This window comes from Neovison vison, chromosome 10 (genome assembly GCF_020171115.1).
Source record: "Neovison vison isolate M4711 chromosome 10, ASM_NN_V1, whole genome shotgun sequence".
Classification (NCBI taxonomy): Eukaryota; Metazoa; Chordata; class Mammalia; order Carnivora; family Mustelidae; genus Neogale; species Neogale vison.
Genome location: NC_058100.1, coordinates 50,106,790 through 50,121,361, shown reverse-complemented (window position 1 = coordinate 50,121,361; position 14,572 = coordinate 50,106,790). Strand labels below are relative to the sequence as shown.

Here is a 14,572-nt window from a genome sequence, read left to right as displayed (position 1 = left end):
GGGAGAGACCTCGGACTTTTGCCTCTGGGTCGACCCCTTGCCGAAATCCCCCGAACCGCCGCCCACTCGCCCTGGGCGACCGCGCCACCTCCTGCTGCGGGGAGGCCACGGGAGTGAGTGTGGGAACCCATCCTAGCACGCTTGACGAGGTTTTCCAGCATTTAGAGCCAGGGACGTGGTGAAACGCCCACGACTGCCGTCCCTCTCGGAGGCACCCCGCAGTGGGGGTCCCACTGGGTTACCCGAGGCCGACCTCCCGGTTCCTCCCTCTGCAGACTTCTCTGATGGGTCCGCAGCGTTTCAGAACTCGTCACTCTGTATCTCCTGAGGGTCCCAGAGGAAAACGTGGGGTAAAATAGTATCAACGAGAACCTAGAGGCAGACGGGAGCTTCCGAGGAAAGACACTGAGGAAAAGGATTTTCATTCTTCGAACCCATCTTTTTGAAAACATTAGGTGTGTTTTGTGTCAGGTTTGGGGCTAAAAAGCAGAAATAAAGAATGGGGTCAATAATACTATGGAGTGTGAGAAGTGGTGGTCATTCGCATGGCTTAAAGGACTTATTGGACAGTTTACAGATCCTATTTTCGATCTGTGTACCCCAGCGCTTCAGGATGTATAACCGTATAACCCCCACCCGACCCCCGGAACGCAGCCCACCCTAGACAGTTAAAATCAGCATTTTAATGGGCTGTCCTGGTTTGGCTCGGTTTGGGTAACTGCTTCCTGCTGTCTTCCATGCTAGAAAGAGGCACTTTCCAGATCCTTCCGTGAGACCACACCTGTTACAAGACTAGACCAATGTCTGTTTGGAACCTCACGTATACAGGTTTGGAGGAAAACGAAAGGACAGGCTACTCTGAAATAAATCCCAAGAAGATTATCATTAATGACACAGAACCCGAACTATGTCCTGTCCCTCCTGCTGCCATAGCCTCCTGTGATGTGGTGTGAAGCGTGGTGATTGCAGCTGTACAATGCTCCCTGTCATCCCTCCCTGCACCGACGCGCCACCCACTCACGGAAAAGAGAGCCACCTAGCGAAAGATTGTCCTCATCTCTGGTGTGGATACTTCTTTTCCTTACTGCCACCTAGTTCCTAAAATACCCTGAATCTCTTTCCTGAAATGTATTAGATCTTTTAAAAAGATTTTAGCCAGAATAAAAATTTTATGTTAGGTTAAAAAAAAATTACTCCCTTAGTAATCATCACAATAACACCCTTTCTGTCTGTGGCTTACAACTCCAATAGACAGTATTGGAGCAAATGTCATGACACTCCTGGCAAGGGATCTAGGAGAATTTACTATCTTCTCATTTCGGAAATGAGGAAACTGGGATCAGAAAGATGAATCCTTTCGTTTTTTTCTATAAACATTTACTAAACATTATATTTCAGGCACTGTCCAGGTTACTATGGATACCATGGTGAAGAAGACATGATCCCTGTCTTGGAGAAACCCACATTCTTGTAGAGAGAGCAGAGAGCAGAGAAGTGATAAGAATACTGTATGGTGGGTGCAGTAATTAAGGTAAGAACAAAGTACTTTAGGTACACAAAAATACAAATAATCTTTATATTTTATAGCAGTCTTCCCTAAGAATTGTATAGAATTTGTCAATAGTTTCACCGTGTCCCTACAAACTAGGTAGAATAGTAACATCAATGCCAATCCTGAAAATAACTTTTGGAAAATCAGTAAAACTCTGAATACCCAGAATTTACATATTGCTTAATGTACATTTACCATTCTCACCTCTTTCTACTGCCTCCCCATCAAAAGACTTGTAGAATACAAGCATCCTTATGCAATTGCTTTTATTCACTTTTTTCCCCTGCAGATATAAATTACATCTAAACGGAAAAAAAAAATTTAAAGAGAAACTCTTACTTTGTCTAATCCTACCTGATTTTAAGGTTTTTTTGTTTGTGGCTAAGTGATTTTGTGGAAAGATTATGAGCCAGCAGACCTGAGTGTGCATTCCAGCTCTGCCCTCCCAGTCTCTAATCTTCAGCTTCTTCCTTGACCAATAGCGAAACATCACCTTTTACAGGCTTCCTGTGAACTTTAATGATGATGTATATGACTAAGTATAACTGACATATAACACTGGTACTTGATAAGTGTTCATTTTCCTTTTGCCCTCTTACTCTTTTATATCAAGCTAAAAGGAATTGAACTACTGTGGCTTAAAATTGTTGTTTTAAAATGGTAGCTTATCTATTCTTTCTAATATTCATAGGTCTGACCACACACCCAAATCTATTCTTATTCAGTGCTAGAAAATAAATTTCCTTATCCATGACTTTGACCACAGAAAAGAATACAATACCAGGGGGCACCTGGGTGGCTCAGTCAGTTAAGCATCTGCCCTCAGTTCAGGTCATGGTCCTGGGGTCCTAGGATCAAACCCCATATAGGGAGCCTGCTGCTCCCTCTCCCTCTGCCACTACCCCTGCTTGTGCACTCACATGCACTCTCTCTCTCTCTCTCAAATAAATAAAATCTTTAACAAAAACAACAACAAAAAGAATACAATATCAGGACATTGTAGGTCAGATTCTGGAGGGTTGCAACTTTTAAATAACTTTTTATCACTAAAAATAGCCTAATATGGGGCACCTAGATGGCTTAGTTGGTTAGGCGTCTGCCTTTGGCTCAGGTTGTGATCCCAGAGTCCTGGGATTGAGCCCATCATTGGGCTCTCTGCTCCCCAGGAAGCCTGTTTCTCCCTCTCCCACTCCCCCTGCTTGTGCTCCCCCCCTCTCTCATTCTGTCAAATAAATAAAATCTTAAAAAAAAAAAAAGCCTTATGTAACTGCATTTTGGCCCAAGTAAACAAAGTATCCAACTTTCAACCACACAACAAGTACTTGCTGAGAAGCTGCTATTAACATTCCTACCAAATTTACCCAGAGCTTTGGTAACCTGATAATTAATACATAGGAAGCCTCCTCCCTTTTTTATAATAACAGACATCTCACCTGACCCATGAAACCATAACAAGCACTAATTTATTTTAATATTTAGCCTACATATTCTGAATGTGTCCAAATCAGGTGCACAATTAGGTACTTAATACATGTGTTTCTATTTTGATGAGTAGAGTGATTTATCAACTGCAGTATTCAAGTATACAATGTATGTGAAGCCAGTCGGTACTGTCTTCAGTAACACACCTCAGGCCATGGAGCCGAATGATTTAACCAAAAGAATGATTCATTCTCTTCAAATAGTGAGTCAGATACAAACTGACATTTAAACTCAGGTCTCCTATTGCTCAAGATTTCTTAGGCCAAGGGTCAGCAGCCTTTCTCAGTTTGCCAAGTATATATTCATTCACTCCTGAGCAGGAGTCGTTGAGCCTGAAGAACAGTCAGGAAGTCTTATAGCCCGAGATCCTAGAGAAGAAACTTGTGGTTTGGAAGGCAGTGAGGTAACAGAGAATGGTGGTCAGAGCTCATTCTCCTTTTCCACTCTCCTAATATTTACTAAGGGAAACTTTTTTTTTTTTTTTTTTTTTAATTTGACAGAGAGAGAGAGAGAGGGAGAGATCACAAGTAGGCAGAGAGGCAGGCAGAGAGAGAAAGGGGGAAGCAGGCTCCCCGCTGAGCAGAGAGCCGATGCAGGGCTCAATCCCAGGACCCTGGGATCATGACCTGAGCTGAAGGCAGAGCGTTAGCCCTCTGAGCCACCCAGGCACCCTAAGGGAAACCTTATTAATCTTCAAGAATTTCTCCTAATTCCCAATTAGAAAATACCTTTGGGAAAGAACCACACCTTAAAATCTTATCTGCTAGTTTAATGGACATAGACCATCTGGAGAAAACAAGAAATGCTCATAGGGAAAATTGAAGAGTATTAAAAAAAAAAAAAGGAAAATTAAAACCTTAGCCTCTTAACAGTCTATATTGTCCAAGGGCCTTACTGTTCATGGATATCTTTACTACTCAAAGGACAATACTTCTGACACCATCTTGGTGTCCCTGGTATGAAATCAATATGTTCCATATCAAAATCAGTTATATTACCCAGAAGCTGCCATTTTTTTTCTTAGAACACCCAACTAAAAGAAAAAAAAATTTAATATTTTATAGTCTGCACTTTCCTAACTTATATTTATATATTTTATAGTCTGCACTTTCCTAATTTATATAAGACTATTTTTGAGAACAGAGAATGTGAAACAGTATTGTCATTTGCTCTTCTTCAGAACCCTGGGAAACTACATGTGCACATACACGCACACGCACACCTTCTTGCTCTTCCTGTCTTAAGTATTTTACCACCTCTATCTGCAGTTCAAATTAAGATATGATATAGATGTAAAGCAAAGAAACTCAGGATGTAAGTTCATCACTTCAAGATATAAGGATAGGGGCGCCTTCGGCTCAGGTCATGATCCCAGGGTCCTGGGATCGAGCCCTGCATCGGGCTCTCTGCTCAGCAGGGAACCTACTTCTCTTCCTCTCTCTGCCTGCCTCTCTGCCTACTTGTGGTCTCTGTCTGTCAAATAAATAAATAAATAATCTTAAAAAAAAAAAAAAAAGAAGAAGATATACTAAGGATATAAGATATACTAAGATATACTAAGTATAAAGATATACTAAGGATATATACTAAGGATATACTAAGCCCACCCAAGGGCTGTTCTGCTTTGCTTAACTATTCTAGGGTCTTTTCCATTCTTAGAAAAATTCTACATATCAGAAATATAATAAGTTTGTCCTGTAGTAATAAAAAAAATTCTTAATATCATTGGATTACTAGATATAAGAGCACATTCCAGAACAAATTAAACAGTACGTTAATATATTTTTATATTCTATATTTTAGTCATATTAAGCTTTTTAAGAACTTTTATTTCCTAGCTTAAATTCTCCATTGGTTTTCCATTACCCTTAGAATAAAGTTTCCAATCCATATATGGATGACATATATGATCTGGTCCTTGCCTGCCTCTTCTCTAACGTTTCCTGGCAACACCACTCTTGCCACATTGACCTCCTCTTAGGTTCTTCAGTAGGTAGCCTTCCTTTCTACACAAACTTGACACAAGCTGTTCCCTTATTTCTCTTGGACCACTCTTCTCCCTTCTCATGCTTCAAGCCTAAATTTCATCTTCTTTGGAGAAATCATCTCTACCCACCCCCAACCCCAATCAAGCTAGATTAGCTATATCTATTACATATTCCCCCGGTACCCTTCCCTTCTTCATGGCATTTGTCATATTTCTAATTCTTTCTGTTCAGTGTTACCTCCAATTGGCTGTAAACTCTGTAAGGGCAGACACAGGGACGGCTTTGCTCACTCCCCTAATAGGGTGCCTGATACAAGGGGGGGCTCAATAAATGTTTGTTGAATCAGTTAATCTTGGGTAAAAAATAGAAACCAAAAAAATAGAAAAATAGAAATCTGGACAATGACTTACGTTCCTGACTATGGAATATAGAAGCAATCCCTAAGCAATAAGAAAAGAACTTCAACCCATCTGCGGAATTGAAATCCGCTATGATATTTAACAAGATGAAAGTTTTAATTAAATGAAATTTACTTAGGCAATGAGTAAAGAGCACACTTACATGATTATGGAAAACTCATCAATTATCTTGGCCATTCATACTTCAACATAGGAAAAAAGTCTTCAATATCCAAATCATTTTTATTTAACTTTTGTCTGATTTGAGAATAGGGAAAACAGCCAACCCTTTCATTGTGAGACAAAATAAAAAAAAACACTGCTGGATGGCAGGAGAGAGAAGAAGCTATTAACCAATTGGTAAATAGGATAGAAAAATTAGATCTAAAAATTCGGAAAGAAAATGGAATCAGTGTATAGAATGGAAAACTCAGTGCCCTATGTGTCTCTCACCAGAAAAGTATCTATAGATTTTGGGCATTACTGTTTTGGTTTGGTTTGGTTTTCCTCCTGTGATGGGATAGGGCTACATAAATTGAATGTAAGTTTGTTATGGAAAGGGCCACAGGCAATTTCACAGTAAATGGTAGATTTAAATTGTTTCTGGAGGCAGATTCTGCAAGTTCAGTTAGATAGTGTATGTATCCTACCTAGCAGTCCCCTGCACCTTGTAGGCACTCAGCAGGTGGTGCTGCTGTTACTCACTCAACTTAATACTCTAATTAATGTGGTTTAGACTCATTAAAAAAAAAAAAAGTAGAATCACATTTGTAGAGAGAAATGAACTAGCACACCGCCTCGAAATCATATGACCAATTGTATCATAAGACCAAGTATAAATTGCCAACAGGGAAAACAGCTTTCATCTACTTACAGAGGATGTCTCAGTTCATTAGCAGTTTTATGTTGGAATGAGATGAGATCCAAGATCTGCCAAAGCTGAAGAGGATAAGGAGGCTAATAAGGAGCAAAACCAACTGTTTATGCTTTCCCCAGCCCTCTTTCAAACGGACATCTTTGGAAAGGCTCTCTGGCTCACTCTCTCACTCTCTCAACCATTGGCTGTAAGCTTTCTGTTATATACCTCTCCTCCCCCAAGAGATCCACTCCTTTGTCCAAGAGGACACGCATCATTTTCGTGTTTCCATTTAACAATGGTCCTGTGGTGGAATCAGGCCTATAGTGCAGCCAAATATTAGAATGCAATATTTCTAAAATGTAAGCAGCAGTGGCCTAGATGGTACAGGAAGTTATTAGCTATAGCAAGAAGTCAAAATTAATTTTCTATGAGTATTTGTGGGACAGCCAGATTTTAGCATTAAAGCAAAATAGGAATCTTAGGTAGAGTTATGAGTTTCGGGTCTATGAGGAATGTTCAGCTGATGATCAGTTCTTATCTGTCACTGTTCTTTCAAGACAAACCTGAATCTAAACCAGTACTTCACTTCTGGAAACCTTAATCTGGATATATCCAGATACTAAGGAGAAAGTTTGTTATGTTATGGCTCCTCTAGAATTTTAGTGTTTAGTTATTTATTCTTTCATTCATTAAATCTTCAGAAACATTGAGGGGGCTTCTGGGTGGCTCAGTCACTTAAGTGTCTGCCTTCACCTCAGGTCATGATCTCAGGGTCCTGGGATTGAACGCCATGTCAGGCTTCCTGTTCAGCAGGATATCTGCTTCTCCCGCTGCCTCTCCCCTTGCTTGTAAGCTCACTCCCTCTCTCTGTCTTTCTCTCAAATAAGAAAAAAAAAAAAACACCATATTGAGAATTTTCTGTGTGTTGGATCATACGCTCATCGCTGGGGTAGAGCTGGAGAACAATAGTCTTGCGGTCAGAGTTTGAGGTTCAGAAGACAGTTAAGGAAAAGAGCAGTTATATTATAGATGAATGTGTGGTAGAGGTCTTTGGAGCCATTCCACCATAAGATCAAGTGTAGGCATGCAAGCAGATAATCCACATAAGTGTCCCTGTCAACTACAAAGACCCTCAGAATGAGATTTTGCAGAGTTTACTGTTTCAAATTCTATTACTTAGCAGGAAAAGTAATACGTATAATTCAACTGTCCGGAAAAGTAATGGAAAACTGTAGCCAAAAGCATCTGAGACCAAAGTATATCTGAAAGATACAAAACTGTATATGTGAAGTATAACCACAGAATAGAGTTGCATAGAAAAATGGTCAGAAATACAGTAAAATACTAATAGCAATTGCTTCTGTGAGATGAACTGTTTATGGGTGGCTTTATTTCTTGTAATTTTTCAATATCTCCCACCAACCAAAGAGTAAAGTAGATTAGGTGGTAGTTGTTGCGATTATTGTTAGGAGTTTCATTTTTCATCATTGTTTTTAAAGAACGGCTGAGCTATCCACCACATTACAGTAGTTCAAAAGTGACATTGGAAATTGAAAAGGAGATAGATGAAAGATAAATGTAATAACTTCTCACATCCTGGTGATTTGAAAAAAGATCTTATTATCCACAATTCCTTAGGCATTTCCTAAGGCTCACTGTTATGTACTCTCAGGTGCTGATACTTTCATACAAACAAAAACTGATGGGGATGATGGTCTTTGATTGTATCATTGCGGACCAGCTTCAGTAATTTGGGGTCTCATGGGAACCATCACTGCCTGCGAAAGATGGAATGCCCTAGATGAGACTCACAGAAAAATCATTTTAAGTAGTAAGAATCAAAAATTAAACCTTTGCTGATGCCTTCTTTTACCTTTAGATTACTCTTCTCCTCCCTCAACTGTCAGGTCACACCTCTGACCCCTCCCAGTTATGTAACAACCACATTTCCTCATTTCTCTGGAATGTCACCAGTCAGGAATCTCAACATTTGTGCTTTTTTTTTTTTTTTTTTTTTCTTTTTTTCCTTCTCTATTCATGGGTGAGAAAAAGAGAGGCAGGAAAACTGAATTGAGAAAGAAGCAAGAGTAGGAAAAGAGAACAAGAAAAAAGAAGACCATAAAGTCTGGAGGAGGAGGAAGAATTGATGGGTGAGCAAGGGAAGTACACAGCCTAGTGGTAGTAATAGTTCTTAGACACCTTCCTATGAGAATCTACTTTCCATGAGAGATAATTAAGAAGAGATTAGATTCCCAGCCTGTGTTAAACACAAGAAAGGGACTTGGTGATCTCTAGACTGTACTTCCAGACTCAACAATCTCTGTCTTGCTGAGTGGGACAGGTCTGGTCTTGCTGCCTATAACCTGTGACAGTTGGACAGGATTCCATATAATGATCCAAGTCAAGGAAGGTGGTATATGCTTTAAGAAATTGTGTATTGGCATTTTAAAGACTGATATTTTCCAAAACAAAAAGTATCATCTGAATTTGGCCTGTCAGTGCAACGTGGAATGTCACCCACCCATTTAGGGAAGGGTGAAAACAACATTTATTTATTTATTTATTTATTTATTTAAAGATTTTATTTATTTATTTGACAGAGAGAAATCACAAGTAGATGGAGAGGCAGGCAGAGAGAGAGAGAGAGGGAAGCAGGCTCCCTGCTGAGCAGAGAGCCCGATGCGGGACTCGATCCCAGGACCCTGAGATCATGACCTGAGCCGAAGGCAGCGGCTTAACCCACTGAGCCACCCAGGCGCCCCTGAAAACAACATTTAAAACAACAATACAGGGGAGCCTGGGTAGCTTGGTCATTTAAGCATCTGACTCTTGATTTTGGCTCAGGTGATGATCTCAGGGTCATGAGATGGAGCCCTGCATCAGGTTCTGTGCTCAGCACAGAGTCTGCTTGAGATTCTCTCTCTCTCTCCCCCTCTGTCCCTCTCCCCCAGGAGCACACTCTTTCTCTCAAATAAATAAATAAAATCTTTTTAAAAATTACATTAGAGTAAATAAAACAATAAAACATTGGAGTTCAGACAGTTATTAAACTACTATATACTCTGAAGAAATTCCTTTTTTACATCTCAGGTAACTGAGATCAAAAGGAACCTTTTAACTAAATCTAACAATTTCTTGTAAGTCTTTATTCTTTCAAATTTTATGTTCCATTGGGCAATATGAGTCATATTTTCTTTGCTGAAACTATTTTTTTACCCTGAATCTAATGATAAATTTTTAAAAATTTTATTGCCTAACCTCATCTTTGATTCATTATATTGTTATAGATCTAGTGATACCTAATAATGATTGGCTATAAACATTCCTTAAATGGAAACATAATGACAAGACTTGGCCACTTATTGAATGTGAGGGAGGGAGGGGAAGAAATCGAGGAGAATCCCAGGTTTCTGCTTGGGAAACAATGGAAAAAGAAAACATAAGAAATCATTTGGAGAGATGTGTAGATGTGAAGATGAGAATTTGTTTTAGACATGTTGAACTTCAGTTGTCTGGGGTTCAAAAAGTTTTGTGGATCTGGAGAATACAAGAATCAAAGCCAGGATTGAAAACTACGAGATAAGAGAGGCCAAGTATATAGGAGCATGGCTTCTGAGGAAACTGGAAAATACAGATTTTCAGGACACAAGGGCAGGAAGGGGAAATCTCTTTTCTAGTAGAATAATAATGAAATTGTAATTGTGGGGTTTCCCTCCCATTACTCTCACCCCTCTCTCTCTTATCTCATGCCCCTGTAGATTTCAAAACTTCAGGTTACAAAATCACGTAGATGAAAAATCCAGGACAAAGACTGATGATTTAAGAGTAAGGCTTTCAGCACCAGAATATATTAAAAAATTCCTCTAATTGCATACAGAAAATCAGAGAGAAGAGCAAAAAACAAGGAGACTTTGTACTCTGCCTCCCACCTGAAACCAGAAACCCTGAGGAGATTTATAGATATTCTAAATCGTTTTCTGGCATTTGAGAATAGAATAAAAACCTCAATCCCCATTGCTATATAAAGCCAAAGAAAGTAGCAAGACCACAATGGCACAGGAAAATAATTAACAGTATTATGAACTCGTGCTTTGAATTCCTACATCTTCTCCAAAAACTTCAATCATAAAAACATTTTTTTTTAAAATTAAAGACATCTCTGGGTACATTAACAAGATAATTTTCTCTGGATATCCGTACTGAATGAGCTGCACAGCTGGGTTAGTGAGGATGGAACTGTGGCCCTGATGTGGGTCTGAAAAGCAGGTGGGAATTGGCTGGGACTTTGAATCCTTTGGCGTAATGGAGAGCAATGGCTCCCATACATAGTATGGCCCTTTAAGTTAGACTCACAGTGGAACTGGGATTTAGGAAAAGCTATGACTTGCACCCTGAGCTAGGGTTTAAAAAAGAAAATGAGCAAATGAATAAATGTACCACCTGCTGCTTATCCCTGGTAGTGGAAGGAAGCAGAGAAGTCAAGACTTGTGACAGTCTGCCTTCCTGCTCTCTTCCGCAATATCCCTGAAGAACAGGAGCCCTGAGACACCTAGTGCTGGACTGGGGGTAGGGGCTGGAAGTCTTGGGATCTCCATGGGGGCTACACTACTTGATGTGGAGTAGATAGAAAGAAAGCTACCACTTAAGATGAGCTGCAAATTACAACTTGCACACTAAGGCAAATTAATACAAAAAACATAGTGCACCCTTCAACTTAATTTTGTTTAATTGATCTGTTTCTAATAAAGGTATATTTAAAGTTCCCAATATACTTGATGATCTTCTTATTTTTTCCTGTAATTCTGTTGCTTTTAAAAACTTTCATAGTTACAGGGTTAGCTAGATAGAACTCCTTGGTGATTTTTTTACCTTTTTAAATTACTTTCATTTTTGTAATAAGGATTTTTCTTTATTTATTTGACAGAGATCACAGGTAGGCAGAGAGGCAGGCAGAGAGAGAGAGAGAGAGAGGGAAGCAGGCTCCTTGCTGAGCAGAGAGCCCGATGGGGGCTCGATCCCAGGACCCTGAGACCATGACCTGAGCCAAAGGCAGAGGTTTAACCCACTGAGACGTCCAGACACCCCAATTTTTTTCATTTTTAATATGATGTATTTTTTTAAAGATTTTATTTATTTATTTGACAGAGATCACAAGTAGGCAGAGAGACAGGAAGAGAGAGAGGGGAAGGGAAGCAGGCTCCCTGCTGAGCAGAGAGCCTGATGCGGGGCTCGATCCCAGGACCCTGGGATCGTGACCTGAGCCGAAGGCAGAGGCTTTAACCCTCTGAGCCACCCAGGCGCCCCCATAATGGGATTTATCGATCTAATTTCTCAATTTTTGTACTTAACATTTGTTTAATATCACACTTTCATTTTGAATTCACTCTTCGCTGATATACATGCTTTATTCATTCAATAATAATTTGTGGTTAATAAATTCGACTTTGGGGGTGCCTGGGTGGCTCAGTGGATTAAAGCCTCTGCCTTCGGCTCAGGTCACGATCCCAGGGTCCTGGGATCGAGCCCCGCATCAGGCTCTCTGCTCAGCAGGGAGCCTGCTTCCTCCTCTCTCTCTGCCTGCCTCTCTGCCTACTTGGGCTGTCTGTCAAATAAAAAATAAATAAATAAATTCGACTTTGAAGGAAAAGTTCTCTATTTCATCATTATTCTTACATAGTAGTTTAGCTAGGTTAGAAATCTATGATGCCAGTTATTCTCCCTTCACTGCTTTGGGGTATTACTACAGTGGCTTCTAGTATTTATTGTTATTGATGAGAATTCTGGCATCTAATTGGCATTCTTTTATGGGTAATCTATGTTTTCTCTTTGGTGGCTTTTGAAATTTTCTTTTCATCCTTAATGTGAGGCATCTTCACTATAGCACATCTAGGTATGAATTTTATTTTCATTGTTTTGCACCAAATATGTATTTCATTTCAAGAACTTTAGGAAATTCTCAGTATCATCTCCCCAAATATATCTTCCAACATTCCTTCTATTCTCTCTTTCTGACTTTGCTAATTAGGTGCATCCTTAATGTATTCTGTCTTTGTTGCTGTGTAACAAATCACTCTAAAATGTAGTGGCATGAAACATTGACCATTTTATTATACTTACAGATTCTGCATGATGGGAATTCAGGGATAGCATGACTCAGCTTCATGATGTTCAGTGTGTCAGAGGAAAAGATTTGGACAGTGGTAGTCATGTGAGTGACCAGGGCTTTTGTTTTGTTTTTCTCCACTGCTGTGTCTAGGCTACAGTGACAAAGGCTGGACTCTTCTGGAACTGCAGGTTAGAGTACCTACACAGGACTTCTCTGTGTGATTTAGGTTTCCTCACATTGTAGTAGCCATCTTATATCTGTGTGAAAAAATGGATGTATGTATATATTTGTAAATACATAGAATATCATGGAAGGATGTTTAAGAAATTAATAATAGTGATTGATTGCCTTTATTGAAGAAGATGGGATCACTGAGGGACGTAAAAAGGACAGAAATATGCTTTTAATGTTATACTCTTTTGTGTCCTTTGCATTTTATATCATGTGAATGTATTATCTAATAAAAAATAAAAATTAGAGGGTCGCTCAGTGGGTTAAGCCTCTGCCTTCAGCTCAGGTCATGATCTCAGGGTCCTGGAATCGAGTCCCACATCGGGATCTCTGCTCAGCAAGGAGCCTGCTTCTCTCTCTCCCTCTGCCTGCCTCTCTGCTTACTTGTGATCTCTCTCTCTCTCTCCCTTTCTGTCAAATAAATTTTTAAAAAAATCTTTAAAATCAAAAAATAATAAAAATAAAAATAGAAATCCCCAGCCATGCAGCCATTTATTTATTCATTAAATGTAAAAAGATACTGCCCCATGCTTGATGTTACATATGAAACACTGCACTAGCAATTCTAGGACTTTTGAAAAGAAATACACCATACAGTCAAGCATGGCTTCTTAATTTATTTTAGGTAGGCTGCACACCCAGCACCTGAACTCAGGACCCTGAGATCAAGACCTGAGCTGAGATTGAATCAGACACCTAATCAACTGAGCCACTCAGGTGCCCCCAGTATGACTCCTTCAAGTAGAGCATCAGATTACAGATTGAGTCCCCTTCATGTAAAGACAATGAATGACTCTCAATGGTACAGTCTGTGAACCATTAAAGATCCATCTAACCCAAAACATTTCCTCCTGCGAACTTGCTCCAGTTCTGAAAACCCCTACCTTGAACTTTTTTTTCTAAGGTAAAGGTATATTTTCAACAAACCCCTGTTAATGCTGCACGTATGTAACCTGACTAGCCTGGTGACAAGATGAGTTTATTCACAGGTTCTCTTTAGCAGAAAGTTAACTGAGGAAACAGGTTGGTTTTGGTGGGAGGGAGTTAGAAAACTCCGATGCATGCAATCCTGCAAAAGATCACACCCTTGAGATTTGCCACATGAGAGTTCCTGCATAGTAACAGGCATAATGAAAGAACTGAGCTTTTGGGAAAAATTGAGAAAAGCATGCATCTTGATGGAGTACCAAATACAAACCTCACCTAGTTTTTATGAAACAACATCTGGCTATATGGTAGGGTGATGCTGTACATGGAAAGTACAGGAAGATCAAAAGTCACAGTAATTTTAAAAAAGTCACAGTAATTGAATATAGGTTGACAATAGACTTACATGCCTCAGTGTTTCTTTTGGAGCTATAAGAGTAATATAATCTGTTATAAGATGGTTTCCTATACATCATCTTACCCCAATATTAATCAGTGTATGTTCTGAATAATGCTAGCCTCTTTGGATCTTTATAGATGTTGTTAACATAATGTATTTCGTGATTAAAAAGTTTAAGCAACAGTAGTTTAAGCAGGATTTTCTTTTTCTTGGTGAGACTTCTCAGAGCCTATAACATGCAAGTATATATTTCCCCAAAAGAAAAAATATATATATTATGCAATGTGCTCAAAATTATCTTCCCACAGAACCCAGTTTTAAAATCACAGCACACATTATAGACTAAAGTTATATAGGACACTTGGGAAGAGCTGATCCTTTCTACGTTTCTCATGGTCTCTGTTCCTATCGTGATAATCACCTTCATCTTATGTAACCTGACCCTCCCCTGAATCATTACACATCCTGGCATTATGATGTTCATACTTGGAAAATGATGATGACATCAAAAGCAACGATGACCTTCATGCAAGGTCTTCCTTACCACTTGTTATTACAATATCCCTAGATGTGAGTACCAGCAGGAGGTTCTGCATTTTCTGAGGCAGTTGCAGTCTGTAGCAAGACTC

General features: G+C 39.5%; 1 protein-coding gene across 1 annotated transcript in view; it reads left to right on the top strand.

Moving 5' to 3' along the window:
* The first annotated feature begins 277 nt into the window (after window positions 1-277).
* NMNAT2 (nicotinamide nucleotide adenylyltransferase 2) overlaps window positions 278-14,572 on the top strand; it is a 190,061-nt gene continuing 175,766 nt past the window's right edge. Inside the window, exons 1-2 of the mRNA XM_044267272.1 lie at window positions 278-455; window positions 1,399-1,531. The gene's annotated coding sequence lies outside the window, so the exon portion shown is untranslated. The remainder of the gene's footprint in view (window positions 456-1,398; window positions 1,532-14,572) is intronic.